Consider the following 18502-nt stretch of genomic DNA (forward strand, 5'->3'; position numbering starts at 1 on the left):
GCCCCAGGTGGAATTTTACGACCCTTGTCAGGGGGCCAGGCTAAGTAATTTGCTTTGGTTTGTTCTCTGTGGCTTTTGTTCCCTGAAAGCTTTAGAGGACGAGAATGAAAATGGCAGCCTTCCTATCTCCTGCCCCAGAGCCAAAAACTCAGGGTCCCACTCCTCAGTGCACTCTTACAGAAAAGCAATCAATCACTCCTGTCTCCTTGGTCTCTAGATGCACTCTGTGCTCACCCAGTCTTTGACCCAGTGTTTCTGTCTCAGACACATGACCCTGTTTTGAGTTTCTAAACTCTGCAGACTTCTATGGTGCACTCCCGCACTGCTCCGCAACCTGGGAGGGACAAAGGGGAGGCCTTGCCGGTTCTGCTGCTTGTTGGGACCATGCTCAGAGAGCAGTTGCCCGAATGTGCTGCAGTTTGTGGGTTATGGCAACCTGAGCTAAGAGCCCACTCCTGGGCTCACTGTTTGCACCTGGCTTCCCCACTCCTATACCTGAGAGCTCTGCTGCCCTCAGGCACCACCACTCTTCCTGTGACCCTGAGGATTTTGAGATCACACTGTCCCAGCTAGGGTTTTGCCCGTTTAGCCACCTGAGCAATGTCTCTCACCAGAGCATATTTCTATTCAGATTTTGTGCTTTGCTGCTATATCACTTGCCAGTAACCAGCTTACAGAGGCTCCCTGTCCCCATGGTTTGTCTTCTCATATATCACCTTGGATTCACTTCTCCACACCTCCTCCCTTGCAGAAAGTGGTTGCTTTTCTATTTACACAGTCACAGCTATTTTCTTAGATCTCCAGTTGAGTTTAGAGGTGCTCAGAATGATTTGATAGCTTAGCTATCTAGCTGAATTCCTGGGAACAGACGAAATTAAGGTCTCCTACTCCTCCACCATCTTGGATTCAGTCCTCCTTTATGTTTCTTATTCTTTTATGTATTTGGGTGCTTCCATGTTGAGGCATAAATATTTTTAATTTTTATGTCTTGTTGGATTGTCCCCTTTATTATGATATAGTGCCCTTCTTTGTCACTTGTTATTGTCTTTGTTTTAAAGTCTAGTTTGTCAGTTCAGGGAGCCTGGGTGGCTCAGTCAGTTAAGCATCTGCCTTCCACTCAGGTCATGATCCCAGGGTCCTGGGATCAAGTCCCACATAGGGCTCCCTGAAGCCTGTTTCTCCCTTTCCTCCCTGCTCACGCTCTCTCACACTATCTCTGTCTCTTTCTCTCAAATAAATAGATCTTTAAAAATGATTTCAAAAAAATAAATAAAAATAATAAGAAGAAAATAAAGTCTAGTTTATCAGATAGAGTATTGCTTCTCTGGCTTTCTGTTGATATTCATTTGCATGTTAATTTTCTCCATCCCCTCACTTTCAATCTGCAGGTGTCTTTAGATCTAAAATGAGTCTCTTATAGGCAGCATATAGATGACTCTTGTTTTTTAATCCATTCTGACACTCTATGTCTTTTGATTAGAGTATTTAGTCCATTCCCATTCAAAGTAATTATTGATAGCTATATATTTATTGCCATTTTATTACTGGTTCTGTCATTGTTTCTGGAGATTTTCTCTGATCCTTTCTTATCTTTGTTACTTTTGGACTCTCCTTTGCAGTCAGAGTACCCTTTAATATTTCTTGCAAGGGTTGGTTTAGTGGTCATGAACTCCTTTAGTTTTGTTTTTCTGGGAAACTCTTTATCTCTCCTATTCTGAATGACAGCCTTGCTGGATAGAATATGCGTGGCTGCAGATTTTTCCCATTCAGCACTTTGAATATATCATGCCACTCCCTTCTGGCTTGCCAAATTTCTGTTGAGAAATCCCCAGCTAGCCTTATAGGTCTTCCCTTATAAGGACTTCTTTTGTTTTGTTGGTTTTAAGAGTTTTTCTTTATCACTGTATTTTGCAAATTTAATTACAATATGTCTCAGTGTAGGCCAGCTTTAGTTAATCTTGTTGGGAGTTCTCTATGCCTTTTGGATCTGCAGGTCTGTTTCCTTCCCCAGATTAAAGAAATTTTTCACTATTATTTCTTTAAGAAAATTTTCTGCCCCCTTTGCTCCCTATTCTTCTGGGAATCCTATAATGGAAATGTTATTACATCTGGTGGAGACAATGAGCTCCCTAGGTCTATTCTCATGTTATGTAATTCTTTCTCTTTTGTTCAGTTTCATTATTTTCCATTATTTTGTCTTCTATTTCACTAACCTGTTCCTCTGCTTCCTCCAGCCTGCTGTTCTTTGCATCAAGCCTGTTTCTGATCCTGTTTATTGTATTCTTCATCTCTGATTCTTTTTTTAATTCTTTTATCTCTGTGGTAAGGGTCTCACTGATTTCTTCCATTCTTTTCTCAAGTCCAGTGAGTATCCTTATGATCATTGCTTTAAATTCTCCATCAGGCATATTACTTACATCTGTTTCACTTTGATCTCTGGCCATGACCTTATCTCATTCTTTCATTTTGGATAATTTTCTCTGTCTCCTCATTTTGTCTAAGTCTGGGCCTGCTTCTCTGTGTTAGAAAAGCCAGTTAAGTCTCCTGTTCCTGAAAGTAATGGCCTAATGAAGAAGAGGGTTATGTAGTGCTCAGGGCCTGGCACTTCCAGGGAGTGTCTCCAGTGTATTCCGCATGCATCGTTGTGCTCTGGCTACTCTGTCCCTTAGGCCAGTTGTCCACAATACTCTCCTTGCTTGCTGGAGGCAGTGTTTCATCCCTGACGTGAATACGGTGAGTTTTAACTAGGTGTGTTCTGGGCTGCTTGTGAAATGAGACCTGTCACCACCTGAACTGCAACTGAGGCCCTACAAAACTCTCTGTTTGGGAGACACGGTGTGGGCAATTGTTTGTGCTGGTCTTCTAGGGGAGGGGCCTGTCACACTGGGACTAAGGTAAACATGACTGAGAAGGACAGTTCCACAGCAGCACAAGGGTGTGGGGGTTAGCATTTAGGCAGCTAATGTCCACACTGCACTGCTTCCTACAGGTGGCTCTGTGGTTATGCTGGAGGTGGGGGTGGGAAATGGCACCAGTGGCCAGCTCCTTTGTTCTCAGAAAGGTGTCTCTGTGAATGCTGCCTCTCACAGACATTGGTCTGAGAAGAGGAAATAATCTCCCTACTGTGTGCCCCAGGTGCTCTTCAGTTCAGTTTCTGCACTGTCCATTCCTGGGTTGTTTGCCCACCTTCCATCCTGGAACAGCACAGTGCCTTATCCCAGCCAAGACTGCTGACTTTTAAGACTCCAGGTTTTAAGCTCTACTCATTGCAAAAACTCACAAAATTCATCACCTCTTGTTTTCCAAGCTAATAGCTTTGGGGTAATGTTCTCCTCTGCATTCTCCTTGTGTGCTCCTCTCTCTTGCCCTTCTCCATGACCACAGTTCGCTCCCCTCAACAGCAGTTGGGATCCCTTTCTCCCCTAAACCATGTCTCACGTTCTACCTTCTTCGATGTGGCCTCTTCTCCTCCTTTAGTTGTGGAGGTTGTTCTGTCAGTCTTTAGGTCAACTTCTGGGGTATTTAAGATGAGTTCATAGTTATCTAGTTGTATTTATGGGACAAGGTGAGCCTAAGGGCCTCTTACTCTGCCACTATCTTCTTGTCTCTCAGCATTTTTCTACTAATTTTGTTTCAGAAGATTCTAAGAACGAGCTGGTCTTCTAATCCCAAATAAGTGGAAAATTATTTCCTTCCAAGCTGTCAGTAGAAGAGCTACCCTTTATTATCTTCAGCAGGGCCCCTCCATCCCCCAATATATATAAAATATACCAGTCTCCAACTTCTGGCACAGATTTAGTAGGAGCCTGGCCTGACTGCCAGAATACAGCCAGGCATCCACTCAGACCACCCTAATGACCCACACTTTTAAAACTTGTAATAGCCTCCTCATTGTGTTCCCTACTTTTTTTTTTTCACTACCCCCATATAATTTAACTTCAACAGGGAAATCAGAATGATCTTTAAAGATGTTAGCTAGATCATGTTACTACTTTGGGTAAAATCTTGAATTTCATTTGAACTAAAGTTGAGAGCCTTTACAATGGCCCAGGGGACCACATAGAACCTAATATCCCAGGCACTGTTCCACATAGACTCTTTGACATCTTTGAATAAATGAGAGTTGGACGGATTCAGCAGATTCTATTTTGAGAGTAGAACTATTAAGACCTGCCAATGAATTGGATGTGGTAAGATCAGGGAATGGGAACAATCAAACATGGTAAATGACTCTTGAGTTTTTGGCCTGAGCACCTAGATAAATGATTATGTGTTAACTTTTCATGAGAAAGACCAGGTCTAATACGCATATGTGGGTTATGGGTAATAGGTAAGAATTCTATCCTACACATTTGGAATTTTAGGAACCTATTAGAAATCTAACTGAAGAGTAAGAGTATGCAGCTGGTTATACAAATCTGGTAAGAGAAAACTAGGTGAATGTGATTTCATGGAACTCTAGAAAAAAATGCTATATCAAAATGCAGTGGCAATCTATTTTTGATGCTGCTGAGGTTGAGTAAAATTAGGACAGAAGTTGACAACGGATTAAACAAATGCAGGCTATTGGTGATCTTGGGAAGATGATATCATTGGAGTGGTGAATGGTTTAAGGAGAGAATGGGAGGAGTTAAATGGAGGACAGCTTATACAACTGATTTGATGGTAGAAAGATAAGTCAGTTCCCCCTCTGATTATATCCATTTTTATTGCAATATTAATTAACACTAGAGAGAGCATGAGCGGGGGCGGGAAGGGTAGAGTGAGGGAGAAGAGGTTCCCCACTGAGCAGGGAACCAGATGTGGGGTTCAATCCCAGGACCCCAGAATCATGACCCAAGTCAAAGGCAATGTTTAACCGACTGAGCCACCCAGGTGCCCATATTTTGTTCTTCTTATGGCTGGATGTTTTTCCACTGTGTGATTTTACCACATTTTGTTTACCCATTCATCAGCATATAGACAATTGGAGTTGTTTCCACCTATTACCTATATGAGTAATGTTCATATAAACACCCGTGCATGACTTTTTGTGTAGATATAAGTTTTCATTCCTTTGGTTATACCTAGGAGTGGGATTGCTAGAAAATACAGTAGTTGTATGTTTGGCAATTTGAGGAACTGCCAGACTGTTTTCCAAAAAGGCTATACCATTTTAAATTCCTACCAGCAATGTACAAAGAATGTGTATTTCTCCACATCCTTACCAACACCTATCTGACTTTATGATTATGAGTCATGCTAGTGGGTCGGAAGTGGTACCTCACTAGATGTGTATTTCCCAGATAACCAATAATATCAAACATTTTTTAACAGATTCTGTTACTGACCACTTGTATATCTTTAGAGAAATGCATATTCAAATCATTTGTCCATTTTAAAAAATAGATATTAACTCATTTAATCTTCACAACAACTATAAGATACGGGTGGTACAACGGTCCCAATTTTACACATAAGGAAACTAAAGGAGAGTTTAAGTAACCTGCTCAGGAATGCATAGCCACTAAGGCCTGGCTTGAGGTTCGATGCTCTTAACTACAATGCTAAATCCCAGTGTACAGACTCCTGTTTCTAAATTCTGTTCAGTCTTATTCAACATCTCTGCCTGCACCAACCCCATACTTTTACAATATATTTTCAAATGTGTTTTAATTTCTGAAAGAGAAGTTTGTACCTTTCTTCTGCATTTTCCAAGATATTACTATTTTCTCTACAATTTGACCTATAGAATCAGCTTAACTTTTAAAAATGATGATTACAAGTACACTTCTAAATTACCTTGGGGAGGATTTGTATCTCAAAAGTAGTGTCTATTAGGAAGAAGCTCTTTATCTACATTTATTGGATCTTTTACTGTTTCCTGTAGTTTTATAGTTTTTAACATATGAATCATATTTTTGTTAGGTATTTTATAGTTTTTGTTGTTGCAAAGAGGTTCCTTTTTCTGTTTCACTCTTAACATACTGTTGAAAATATATGAGAAAATATTGATATTTTTATACTAATTGTGTCATCATACTGAATGATTACTGTGTAATCATCATACTGAACTCTTCATTGATTCTAGTAATTTTTTCCTGGATTTTCAAGATAGTTGTTTGCAAATAATTATATACCTTGTCATCTGTCCATTTTTAAATTCAGTTATTCATCTTTTTATTTTTTGAGTTGTAAAAGTTTTTTATATTTTCTAGATAGGAGTTCCTTATCGTATACATGATTTGCAAATATTTTCTCCATTTTATGGGTTGTTTTCATTTTCTTGATAGTATCCTTTAATATGCAAGAGTTTTTAATTTTGATGATGTCAAATCTATCTAGATTTTCTTTGGTTGATTGTGCTTTTGGTATCATATCTAAGAAACTGTTGCTTAAGCCAAGGTCATGAACATTTACACCCATGTTTTCTTTGAACTGTTTCATAGTTGTAGCTCTGTAGCTCTGACATTTTGTCTTTCATCCGTTTTAATTTTGATATATGTTATGATCACATAACATAATTTTGTATAGTAATGTACATAGTATAATTTTGATAGTACTGGACATAGAATTCTTAATTTCATTTTCAGGTTATTTGCTACTAGTGTGTAGAAACACATTGATTTTTCTGTATTGATCTTGATCCTAAAACATTGCTGAACTCATTTACCATGATACTCTGATTGCTGTAGTATTATTATAATTCTTGAAATCAGAGACTCTTATCTCTTTTTTCTTTTTCAGAGCTATTTATATAATGCCTTTGTCTAGTTTTGATATTAGGGTAATATTGACCTCATAGAATGAGTTATTATGTATTCCTTCCTCTTCTGATTTTTTGGTAAAGTTTGAGTGGAATTGATAGTATATTTGTTCCTTAAAAAATCTGGTAGCATTCACCTGTGAAGCCATGTGGGCCTGCAAATTTCTTTATAGAATTTTTTTTGGGGGGAAGCTTTCCAATTTCTTTAACAGGTATCAGTCTTTTCAGGTTATCTCTTTCTTCCAGTGTGTCTTTCAAGGAATATATCTATTTCACCAAATTGTCAAATGTATTGACATAAAATTGTTCAAAATATTCCTTTATAATCCTTTCACTGTCTGTAGAATCCATACTGATGTCCCCTCTTATTCCCGATATCGATATTATGTATCTCTTCTTTTTCCTGATCAGTCCAACTATAGGTATATGTGTCTTACTGATCTCAAGGTATCATCTTTTGGTTTCATTGATTTTTCTCTACTTGCTTTTTACTTTTTATTTCTGTTTTGATCTGTACTATTTCATGCCTATTGTTTCCTTTGGGCTTAATTTCCTTTACACTGTTAGTTTCTAATGGTGGAAGGTCATTCACTTCAGACCTTTCCTTTTTTTAATTGTTTGTTTTATTTATTTATTTATTTATTCGACAGAGATAGAGACAGCCAGCGAGAGAGGGAACACAAGCAGGGGGAGTGGGAGAGGAAGAAGCAGGCTCATAGCGGAGGAGCCTGATGTGGCGCTCGATCCCATAACGCCGGGATCACGCCCTGAGCCAAAGGCAGACGCTTAACTGCTGTGCCACCCAGGCGCCCCAAGACCTTTCCTTTTTTAAATATAGGTTTGATGGTTTAAATTTCCAAGGGAAATACCCCACTGATTCTTTTATGTTGTGTTTCTATTTTCATTTAATTCAAAATAATTTCTAATTTCTCTTTTGACTTCTTTCATTAATGGGTCATTTAAAAGTGTATTATTTAATCTTGAAATATTTGGAAATTTTGTCAAGTATCTTTACATTATTGAATTCCATTGTGGTCAGAGAACAGACTCTGTATGATTGGAATCTTTTTTTAATTTCTGAGATTTGTATTATAGCACAGAATATGATCTATTTTGGTAAATGGTTCATGAACACTTGAGAAGAATATGTATTCTACTCTTGTGTACAGTGTTTTATCAAGGTCAATCAGATCAAGTTGGTTGTCATGACCGTTGTTCAAATTTCCAAGTTCATTTGTCTATTTCTCCTTGTGGTTCTATCAGTTTTTACCTCACTTTTTTTGAAGTACTGTTAATAGGTGCATAAATCATTAGGATTACTTCCTTTTGATGAGTTGACTACTTAATCCTTATGAAATGACCATCACAACCATTACAAAATGAAAATTTTACAATAGAAATAAAAGTCATTTCATAAGGATTATGAAGGATTATGCCTGGTAATACTCTCACTCTGAAAATGTCTTTGTCTAATGGCCACCACAGTGTTCTTTTGACTAGTTTTAGCCATGTTGTATCTTTTTTCTATCCCTCTAACATATTTCTATCTTTATGTATGAGGTGTATTTCTTGTAGGCATAGCTGGATTGTGTTTTCAAATCCGATCTGGTAATTTTACTGTTTTAATGGCAATGTTTACCCTATTTACATTTAATGTGATTATTTATATGGTTAGATTTCTTTTCTGTATATCTTTGTTAAATATGTTCTTTGTCCCCCCCTTCCCTTTTCTGCTACCATCTTTTGGATTATTGTTATTATTTTTTTTTTAATGAATTTGCTTTCTGCTTTGTTGGGTTATTCACTATGTCTTTATTTAGTTATTTTATTGATTGCTTTATCTTGTTACAGTCTATGTTCAAGTGATAGTATAACACTTAAGCTCTACAAAAACTTTAATTTCTCCCCTCCTGAACTTTATGCTAATGTTGTCATGCATCTTACTTATATGTATTATAAACCCTGCAGCACACTGTTAATATTATTGTTTAAACAGTAAGTTATCTTTTAAAGGATCTGAGTAGAAAAAAAAAAATATATATATATATATATTTACCTATATAGTCACCAATTCTGGAGTTCTTTATTCCTTTGTGTATATTTACATTTATACCTGGTATTATTTTCCTTCTGCTTGAGGACCTTCTTATAACTTTTCTTATAGTATGTGTCTACTGGTAATGAATTCTTCTAGTTTTTATACATCTCAAACATATGTCTGACTTACTTCACTGTTGTTGAAAAATATTTTAGGAGGACATATAATTCTAGGCTGACAAGATTTTCATTACTTTAAAGATGCTCTAATGTGTTCCCCCTTGGATTATTTCCAATAAAAAAATTCTTTTCAGTCTTATGTTTGTTGTTTTGTACATGTCTTTTATTTTGGGGTACTTGTAAGTTTTTCCTTTTTTATCACCATTTTTGAACAATTTGGTGATGACAGACCTTGCTGTAATTTTCTTCCTGTTTCTTGCAGCTGTGTTTCATTGAACTTCTTGGATTTGTAGGTTTATAAAGGTTGGAAAGGTTTTGAATATATTTCTTGAGAAAATTTTTCTGCCTCTACCCCTCTTTCTTAGGGCTCTAATTACTCACACATTAGGCCACTTAAAGTTGTCTGACAATTCACTAATACTCTTTAATCTGAGGTTCCTTTTTCTATGTGAGTTTCACTTTGGATAGTTTCTATCGCTATGCCTAAAAATTCTTATCTTCTGCCACACCTGATTTGCTGTTAATCCTAGGCACTGTATTTTTCATCCTAGACATTGTAGTTTTCATCTCTAGAAATTTGATTGGGGTCTTCTTTTTTGTTTTTTTAATGTCTACTTACCTCTTTGAATATATAGAATATAGTCACAATTGTTTGATGTCCATTGCTACTAATTATATTATCTGTGTCAATCTGGGGACAATTCTGACTGATCGGTTATTTTCATTGTGGGTTGTATTTTTCTATCTCTTTGCATGTGTGGTGATCCTTGATTGCATGCATACTTTGTGATTTTATTTTTTGGATGCTGGATACTTTTAAATTCTCATAAATCTTCTTGAGCTTTGTTCAGGAATGATGCTAAATTATCGGAAACAGTTGATCCTTAGGTTTTGCTTTTATGGTTTTACAGATTGGGAGCAGTTCTGAGTCTAGAGCTAATTATTCCCTGCTAATGAAGCAAGGCATTCTTGAGTAATCTACCCAGGTCTTATGAACTATGAGTGTTTCTAGTCAGCCTGGAGGTAACGGGCACTATTTCTGGCTCTTTATGTGCTCCAGGCATAGGCTGTCTTTATTCCTGCCAGAGGATTCTTTCCTGGGCCTCAGGTAGTTTCCTCACAGCATGTGTTGATCAGCACTTTGCTGAATATTTTGACACCGGTACCCTTACACACTGCCAGTTTTCGTTCTGTGCGGCTCTCTGCTCTTGGTCCCTCATCTTATCAATTCTCACTGCCCTGATGTCCCTGGCCTCTTACATCTGTCTCTTCAATTCATGGTCTTAACTGGGCTTCACCTCAGCTTTCCTTTCTTATGTGAGTGCCTGAAAACTCTCTCAAGTTAGTATGCTGGGGCAACAATAGGTCTCATCTCTTGTTTCTTGCCTTTCAAGAATCATTACCCTTTATTACCTGATACCCAGTGTCTTAAAAACCATTGTTTAATGAAATTTGCCTGTTTTGGTTCTGTTTTGTTGTTTGTTTTGGTTGTTACAGGTGGGAAGGTGAATTTAGACTCTGTAACCCTGTCTGTGAACTTTTCTTAAGCAGAGGTAGCAGGAAGAACTCTGAAATGGCCCATCATCAATGTCTTCTCTTATTTATGATGGGAATGGAAAATTTGCCACCCCCCCCCCCCCCACACACATACAGTTTTTTGCTTCTCAGATCTTTAAAAAAAAACAGATGAAGCAAACACTGATTACACAAACAGATTCCTTCTCCAGAAACAAGAGAATTCCACCGGGGAACACTCCTTTATGGTGTAGTATCCTACCCCAAGCTTTGTCCTGATAGTTTACGAATTCAAATTTCTCCACAGGGGTCTGATGGGAAGTTGCAGGCCAGATATAATATGTAATTTATTGAAGAAATGGCAGTGAATGTAGAGGTAGGCCTGGTCCAAAGTCATTCAAATTCAGTAGTATGACAGCAAATAAAAGGGCCCTAACTTTCTGGCCCAACTTTATTGCACATCTTCATCCTAAACTCCCACCATCTACCTCAGTCATAAGACTTTTTATCGAAATACTCCATGGGAAAAAAGTTCTTAAAAGAAGAGCAATATATAATATTAATAATTATAGTGGCATTATTATTAATGCTGATAAGTCCTTTGAAGAGGGTCTATAGTCCCCCAAAGAAAGGTTAACCAGGAGGATGCAAAATCATAGATGAGGAAATGAATCTAATTGCCCTGAAGCAGTAAGTATCCTTTTTAACAGTCTTGGAGAGGCTGTGTATCCACAAAGCTTAGCAACACACTCATGGCAAGGACAGTACATCTCTCTGTCTTCCCAGCAAAAGTAGCCCTATTATTACAACCTGCTTCTCGTGTTTTACAATCTGCTTTGGTCAATATTTCCTTAACCTAGGAAGAAAGCTAGCCAACACAGTTAGAGATGAGAAACTGCTGTTAGAAACCTATTGACGATATAAGCTAAAAAAGACATGTTTGTAAAGCTAGAATCAGTATTTTTAAAATATCAATTTCTATATTTTAAATAGGTATGGTTTGCTTTCCAATGGTAATTTAATGATAAGTAAGAGTATCATATTAGGAATTTAAATAATATGAAGGATTCTACTGATTATGGCCTAGCCATCATGCTCATAAAACTCTAACTCCTGCTGCTACTAAAGGTAGTCTACACTAGCACAGACCCAGATTATCTGAGTCATATTATGACTGAAATATATGTTCCTACTAATATTCAATGATGTCTTAAAGGACATCAAAAGAGAGCAACATATGATAGTCAGATGTAAAGTACTAGTGTATTTTTAATACCTAATATAAATAACAAAAGGAATTAATTTTATGAAGAAAGCCCATCTTGGTTAGGTAGTCTAACCACAATACTAAGCAGGAAGATTAGTCTTTCCAACATAAATACTTAGTGAGACACATCACTGCTATTACAATAACTACTGACTTTCACTGCAAGGTTTATTGATCTCTTAAGACAAGTTATGTTTCATGGCTGCATTTTTAAAAGTCCTTCCTTGTAGTTTTCTTTAGAAAGCCAAATTCCTTTACTTATTTTTTTCGACAACTTAAATTAAGAAGAGGTGACATTTTTCCAAATAAATTTGGTTCAGTCAGTGGTTTTGTTCCTCTCTTTCTCCCTGGGGACATTTGGCAATGTTTACAGAAGTTTTGGTACCAAAACTGAAGGGGAGGGTGCTACCGGCATTTAACAGACAGATGCAAAGATTCCACTAAACCTTTTACAATGTACAGAACAGCCCCCTACAACAAAGAATTATCTAGTCCCAAATGTCAACAGAACCGAGATTAAGAAGTCATATGTTAGATATGATGCTACTAAACTTCACTATAAATTCCAATTGGGAAATGCATTTGCTGCAACTTTTAAAATTACATTTAAGAAAAAATAATTAATCTTATTTACAGTTTTTAAACAACCTCTTGCATTTGCTTAGCATTTTATCACTTACAAAATTCTTTCATACGTTTTAATCTCATTTGTTCACTGCTCTGATGAAGTCATCTTTTCCCTGTTTTACTACTGAGGGCCCTGTTGTACAAGAAGAGGCTTAGGGATTCAACCAAAGTCACACAGATTCAAATTCTGGATGAAAAATCCAGTGCCCTTTTTTGCTACCTACAGTTATGACACTCTTGTTAAGAACATCATATAAAAAGGAATTTAAAAATTAAAAAAAGCAAATAAATCATTATCCATCCATGGTGATATGACTCCAAAAGACAGATGTCATATGCTCTAAGGATGGAAAGGAGCAGAGAACAGGGAATGGGTTGGGTATTTTGGGAGGTGGGAAGCAAGTATGGGAGATAAGAAGCAGAAAGAACAAAGACATTAGTCAAGCCATGTGGATAAGCACAGACAGATCCCTAAATTTAAAATGACTCCTTCTCTGTGAAAATCATTCTTTCCCCTGTAAATAGGATAATATTCTTATGAAAACATAAAATGGACAAAGGTGCTGAATCCACCCAGAAAAAGAGAAACCACATTCATTACTTCAAACGGAGAATTTGATACAAGGAATCTATTGTACAGGTGATGGAAAAACTGAGAAGAATCCAGGGATTAGCAACCCCAGGAAGCCATAATACTTTTAAACAGGCAGGAGAGAGGAAACAGTATTGCCAGGGCTCAGGGCTGATTCCGTGGTAGGCTTGTCCAGGAGGAGATGGAATCTGGGAGGATACACATTGTTGCTGGGAACAATGCCTAAGACAGAAAGAGAGGGGGAGAAATACACTGATTTCTTCCTTCTTCCCACCCTCCAGGCTCCTGACAGTGCTTCCTATTGGCCTAACCCAGCAGGAAGCCAGCTGACACAGGGCATGGGAAACAGCTGGGAGCTAGCTGAGATTTGGAGCACAGAAGAGCCAAGGGACGAATCTGAAGGAGATAAGCTCAGAGCCATCACATTGTCCTGTGGGCATTTTGCCAATGCAAGGACACCACAAATTAGTTTGAGGCATCAAATGAATATTCCAGTACTAAATCATGTTTTCCTTCAAGGCAAGAAAAACAGATCTTAAGTCTATCCTGGACCCAACAAATAAGTAAACTAAAAATCAAACTCAGAAAAGGAATCTGACAGATGAAGCACAAAAACATTTTTCTAAATATCTAGACCTAAGTAATGACAACTGAGAGAAATAAAAATATAGAAAAAAAAAAAAAACCGGTTCTAATGGATGTTCAGAAAGGAAACTTGGATTTTGTCACACCTATTTGGCATACAGTAGGCTCCACATTCAAAATAGAAGCAATTTCTGAACTCCTGATACATCACGAAAATATAAACATTCATCACCTTTCCTCTTAAATTTGTGGACTGTAGCGGAACACAATTTTTAAAAGGCTAGCCTAATTTTCTTTCCAGCGGAAAAAATACTGAGAAAGGAGACTAAAGAGGCAATAATGTATTACCATAGGTTCTCCCTTTTAACTGGTTCACTGTGTGTACTGAATATGCATAATTCAATTTTAAGAAATATATTGAAATTGTAGAATCACTATTATAAAATCAGAAATCATGGAAAGTAAAAGCCAAACTTCTAATGGTTATTTCAGCTAAGTAATAGTTAATATTTAAAAGAGATATAACCTAGGGTAATTGCTGAGACATTTGGTTTCTTATATATACTCTCAATCTCCAATAGTGAATGATCATTAAAGCCTCCAGAAAAGTATAGCAGTGATGCTGTTGGTAACTGAGGCAGAAAAGTCCCCATTTGGGGAAGGAAATAGCTAAAGCAGATGTGAACAGGCACCAAAGTAAAAAAAAATGTAAAGCATGATTTCTAGTAGCTATCCTGCCTCAGACACAAGTGGGTCTTCCTGGTCTGTCCCAGTGGACAGGGTAAGACTGAAACATCCAAAATGCAGCGCTGGACCCGTCTGTTTGAGTGGAAGAGCCACCAGAGAGCTGGATGCAGCTGCAGACTTATGAGAGTCCAGTGTGCAGAGAACATCATCATAGCTACAGGGTCAAGCAAACAAATGCCATAGTCCAAAGCTGCAGTCTCCTAAGGGGAGGAGGCTTTAAGATTTTAACAGTGGGCCCCCAGTGGTAGGAGCACTGTGAACGCAATTCCAGGGTCTTGTGATGCTGTGAAATCCCAGCAGGCCAGCTGGCATTTGGAATAAAAGGAGTGTCTGTGTGAGCAGCATGAATAAAAGGTGAGTGACCTAGGCAGGGGATCAAACAGAGAAGACCAGTTATTAAAAACTGGAAAAGAAAAAGATTTAAGTGATGATAGGAGGTAGAGAGGAGGACTTGAACCTGAATCCAGTGTGGAATTGCTTACATCCTTCCCTCCCAGAGCCATTTTTTAAATCCTTTTAAGGTTCAGGTTCTAACTAAAGGCAAAACCCCTAGAGCCCCTATGCTTTTCCAGGTTTCACCAAATTGAGAGCTGGAAAAGAAAATGGCTTGGCTCTAAAATATACAGAAAACTGCAAAGTGAAATTAATATATATTTCAAGAGGAAAATTTTATGAATCTCTTTCATTTTGCACAACTGAACATTGTATTTTTCATGTGGGATATGACTATATTTTTGTGTTTGACAGGATGTGGGATAAGGCCTCTAAAAGAATATCCAGGTACTATGCAGCCCTTTAGTTGGCCCTTCTTTAGCCTGGCATAGTTCAGGCAGGGAAGGTCAAGAGTGTGTTAGAACTTCAGCAAGGATGGGCAGGCAAGAAGAGGAAGGCAGAAACTCAAATCACCAAGGCCAGAAATGTGGGGGTGGGAAGAAGAGGGAGGCTTGGGGGAAGGGTGTCTGAGACAGATGCAGAGGTTGGGCTTGACTGGGAGCTGGGAGGTACAAGCGCAGTGTCCCTGGAGATGGCACAGTCTAGTTTCTAATTTTGGAAATGGCCATACCAGGGTTTCCAAACTGGCAGGCAGGCTGGCAGCAAAGGGCTCTGAATAGTAGAGAGAACCATCTGGAGGCACGTGGCCACTCAGTGTTATGGAGGGGTATGATGCAGAATTGGCAACAGCTAGACAGCAGGGCTTGGTTTCGACAGGGAGTAAGAGGCAGAAGGGAAGTAAGGACTGAGCCAGAGAACTCAGTCCTTCTAAAGGAGCAGAGCAGTGAAAATCAGTGAGTAAAGGAACACTGGGGCACAGAGGTTCCAAGGCTCCCAGGTTCACCTAGTGTGATTGGCTACTGAGCAATCCCAGGAACACTGCTAGAGCTCAACCAATGGGACCTCCAGGATTTCTAGACTGGGAGTCTGGAGCAGGGCCCAAATCTATATGCCTCCCCCTTGAGAGGAGGGGTACCTTAGTCTAAGTGAAACAGGGGGTCATCTGAGATTACTCTGGAAGCAGGGCCCCTTAATGTGTCCAGAGAAAACGGCCATGGAGCTATTGTTTCTTGAGTTAGGGTCAGAGGGAAGTGAAGTGATCTCAATTTTCAGGGAGAAAGCTAGAGAGATAGGGAACCGCCCAGCAGGCTTTGCAGGGGCAGATGTTTAAATAAACTCCTCTAGCCTGAAATTGCCCTGATAGGCAGAAGGGTGTGTCTCTCTGGGAGGGGACCAAAGACCCTGACCCGGAGACATTGTGATGACTGAGCAGAGATAAAAGAGGAGGAGACTGAGCAGTTGTACCTCTACAGTCATTTGAGGCTGCTGCAGAGGCTGGTGACCTCTGGCTGGAGAGCACAGTGGAGAGCTCTAGGCTTCCCCTGGGACTATCTCCAAGGTCAGGATCAACCAGAACTTCTCGGGTTACCTGAGAGCAGAGCAGGGGCAGGGCCAGGGCACCAGCAGAGGAGAAAGAGCTTAGCTAGCCAACCTGAAGAAGAGAGAGGTCATCAGGGACTACTAGATCATGGCAGCTGCAACCGCCTGGATCCTGGCACACTGAAAGATTTCCAGCAACCGTAAGTGACCTTGATGAGAGTGAGTTCTCAGGGCATGCCTGGAGGGATGCTGTAGGGACTTTGGATAATCTTGTCAAAGAGATCATTTTTGTTGTTTTTGTCCTATTATATTGTAAACAGAGAACTTGTAGATAGGGTAACCAAGATTTTTTCCAAGACGGTTTATTGCCTATGTAGAGGTATTGCCATTTCTCATTCATTGGGTATTAGTGATCCAGAATCCAGGAATAACTAATGTTTTAAGAGCCTCAAAAATGTTTCAAAACTGATTAAAATTAATATTTAATTGAATGGCTATAAAATGTAACAGTAAACCAACTCATGAATGCAACTCAACCCTTACTCTTCACATGGTGATAGAAGAAAAATAACAAAAATCATCTTTCTTATAGTAGACCCCACAGATTATCGAAAGGACCAAAGTATTCAATACATGAATGCATATTTAATTTAAAACAAGAGTATCCAGAAGTATTTGACATAATGTGGCCGGGGACATGAAAATAAAGGTGCCAAAGAAGGACTTAAAGGACACAAAAATGATCCTGTTCTCAAGATTCTGGGTGGGCCCTATCTCAGTTTTCTGGGAATGACTTTTGAATAAAAGTACATCAAACTTGCTGGCTCTTTCTTGCTATAGGCATCACTATACAAAGGTTGTAGGTATTTAATTCTAGAATTCTAAAGTTTTTGGATCCTTAGTGAATATCATATAATGCAAAAGTACTACAAAACTAGGAATTCACATGCAGGGTGAAAAGCCAGAGACAGAGAAAGAAATGGAGATGTGGGAAGAGGAAATGAAATTACGTGTAAATATCTCACAAGTTATTAAAGAGCTTTAGTGTTTTCTTCCAAATAAAAGACCTAAAATTTATAACAGTGAAAAATAATTAGCAACGAAGTTGTTCTTTTCTTTCCACATAAATTCCAGAAACTAAATGTTATGTTAAATGTCTGGTCACAAGTGTTAGTTTATGGAAGTAAGGCCTGAGTTTGGTTCCCTTGAAGAAAAGGGATAGGGGATAATGGTTAGAAAAATATGGAGAAGCCAGCCTACTAGGAGAGAAGAGCTTGGTGGACATTGGGAAGGGTGGCGTTTGAGCAAAATGTCCAGAAAAGCACAGAGTATCTCACTTGGGATTCATGAAGTATATCATGTTTACTAAAACGCACAGTACCACTTTCTTGACTCTAAACAGAATAATGAATTTGTGAATTATCTGCTACTGCATGCTTTATTTTTTTGATAGCTAGAACTGGAAAATGATAGAACAAAACAGGTGGTGGTATAGAAGGCAGTGGTGAGTCTATTGTGTGTACCCAGTCATGAAATGGGATCATCTGTGATTTTAATTTAGAAAAGAAAAATAAAATGCTGCAGTCACTGAAATATCAACTGAAATAAAGTGGGACACTTGGTTGATCCTTCAGATGAGCCTCATAGAGTTAGGTCAGGAAGATCCAAAGTCTAGTCCTCATCTGTGTTCATGACACTCAGAGAATGGTTCTTTTGATCTTTACCAACTGCCAACCTATTAATTACAGTAAGTAGACCTTGCAAGTCATCCACTGGAGAGTGTGAAAGGTTTTCTACATAAAACTGGCATTGGGCAGAAAAATGAGTATCAAAGCGTTCTTGATCTCTAAGGAGTTGGAACACCCTAAGTGTCTGAAGGAGTCGGAACACCTTGTATTGCCTTGAGCAATGCAAACCTGATAAATGACTGGTGGAAGCACACTTTGCCCAATACCAGTGATAAAGCTGTTATTTATATATTTATAAAAATCACTTATGGCAGCAATAAACTATAGCCTATAATAGTCTAGTTTTCCAATAGATATCCAGTAAGTTCGAAATCAAATCAACAAAGGTAGTTCTTTAGGGTATTGGTATTGTAGCACCAAGCTTTGATCCAAGCTTATTGACCACTGAGTCATCTTTTACCTTGCCAAACCATCACAGTTTTATTATATTAGTTTATTATTTTATTAATATTTAGTTATAAGCCATACTTACCCTTACTCTTTACTGTTACTTTATCAGTGGATAAAGTCACCAAGAAAAAGAATGGTATGTCCTAACACTACAAGGAGATCAAGCCTAAGGAAAGGACTCTATGAGAATACCCTGA

General features: G+C 38.4%; 1 long non-coding RNA gene across 1 annotated transcript in view; it reads right to left on the reverse strand.

Moving 5' to 3' along the window:
* LOC148110720 (uncharacterized) overlaps positions 1 to 18502 on the reverse strand; it is a 225832-nt gene that overhangs the window by 205701 nt on the left and 1629 nt on the right. The window lies entirely within an intron of this gene.

This window comes from Ursus americanus, chromosome 1, assembly GCF_024610735.1.
Source record: "Ursus americanus isolate L20-20 chromosome 1, mUrsAme1.1.p, whole genome shotgun sequence".
NCBI lineage: Eukaryota > Metazoa > Chordata > Mammalia > Carnivora > Ursidae > Ursus > Ursus americanus.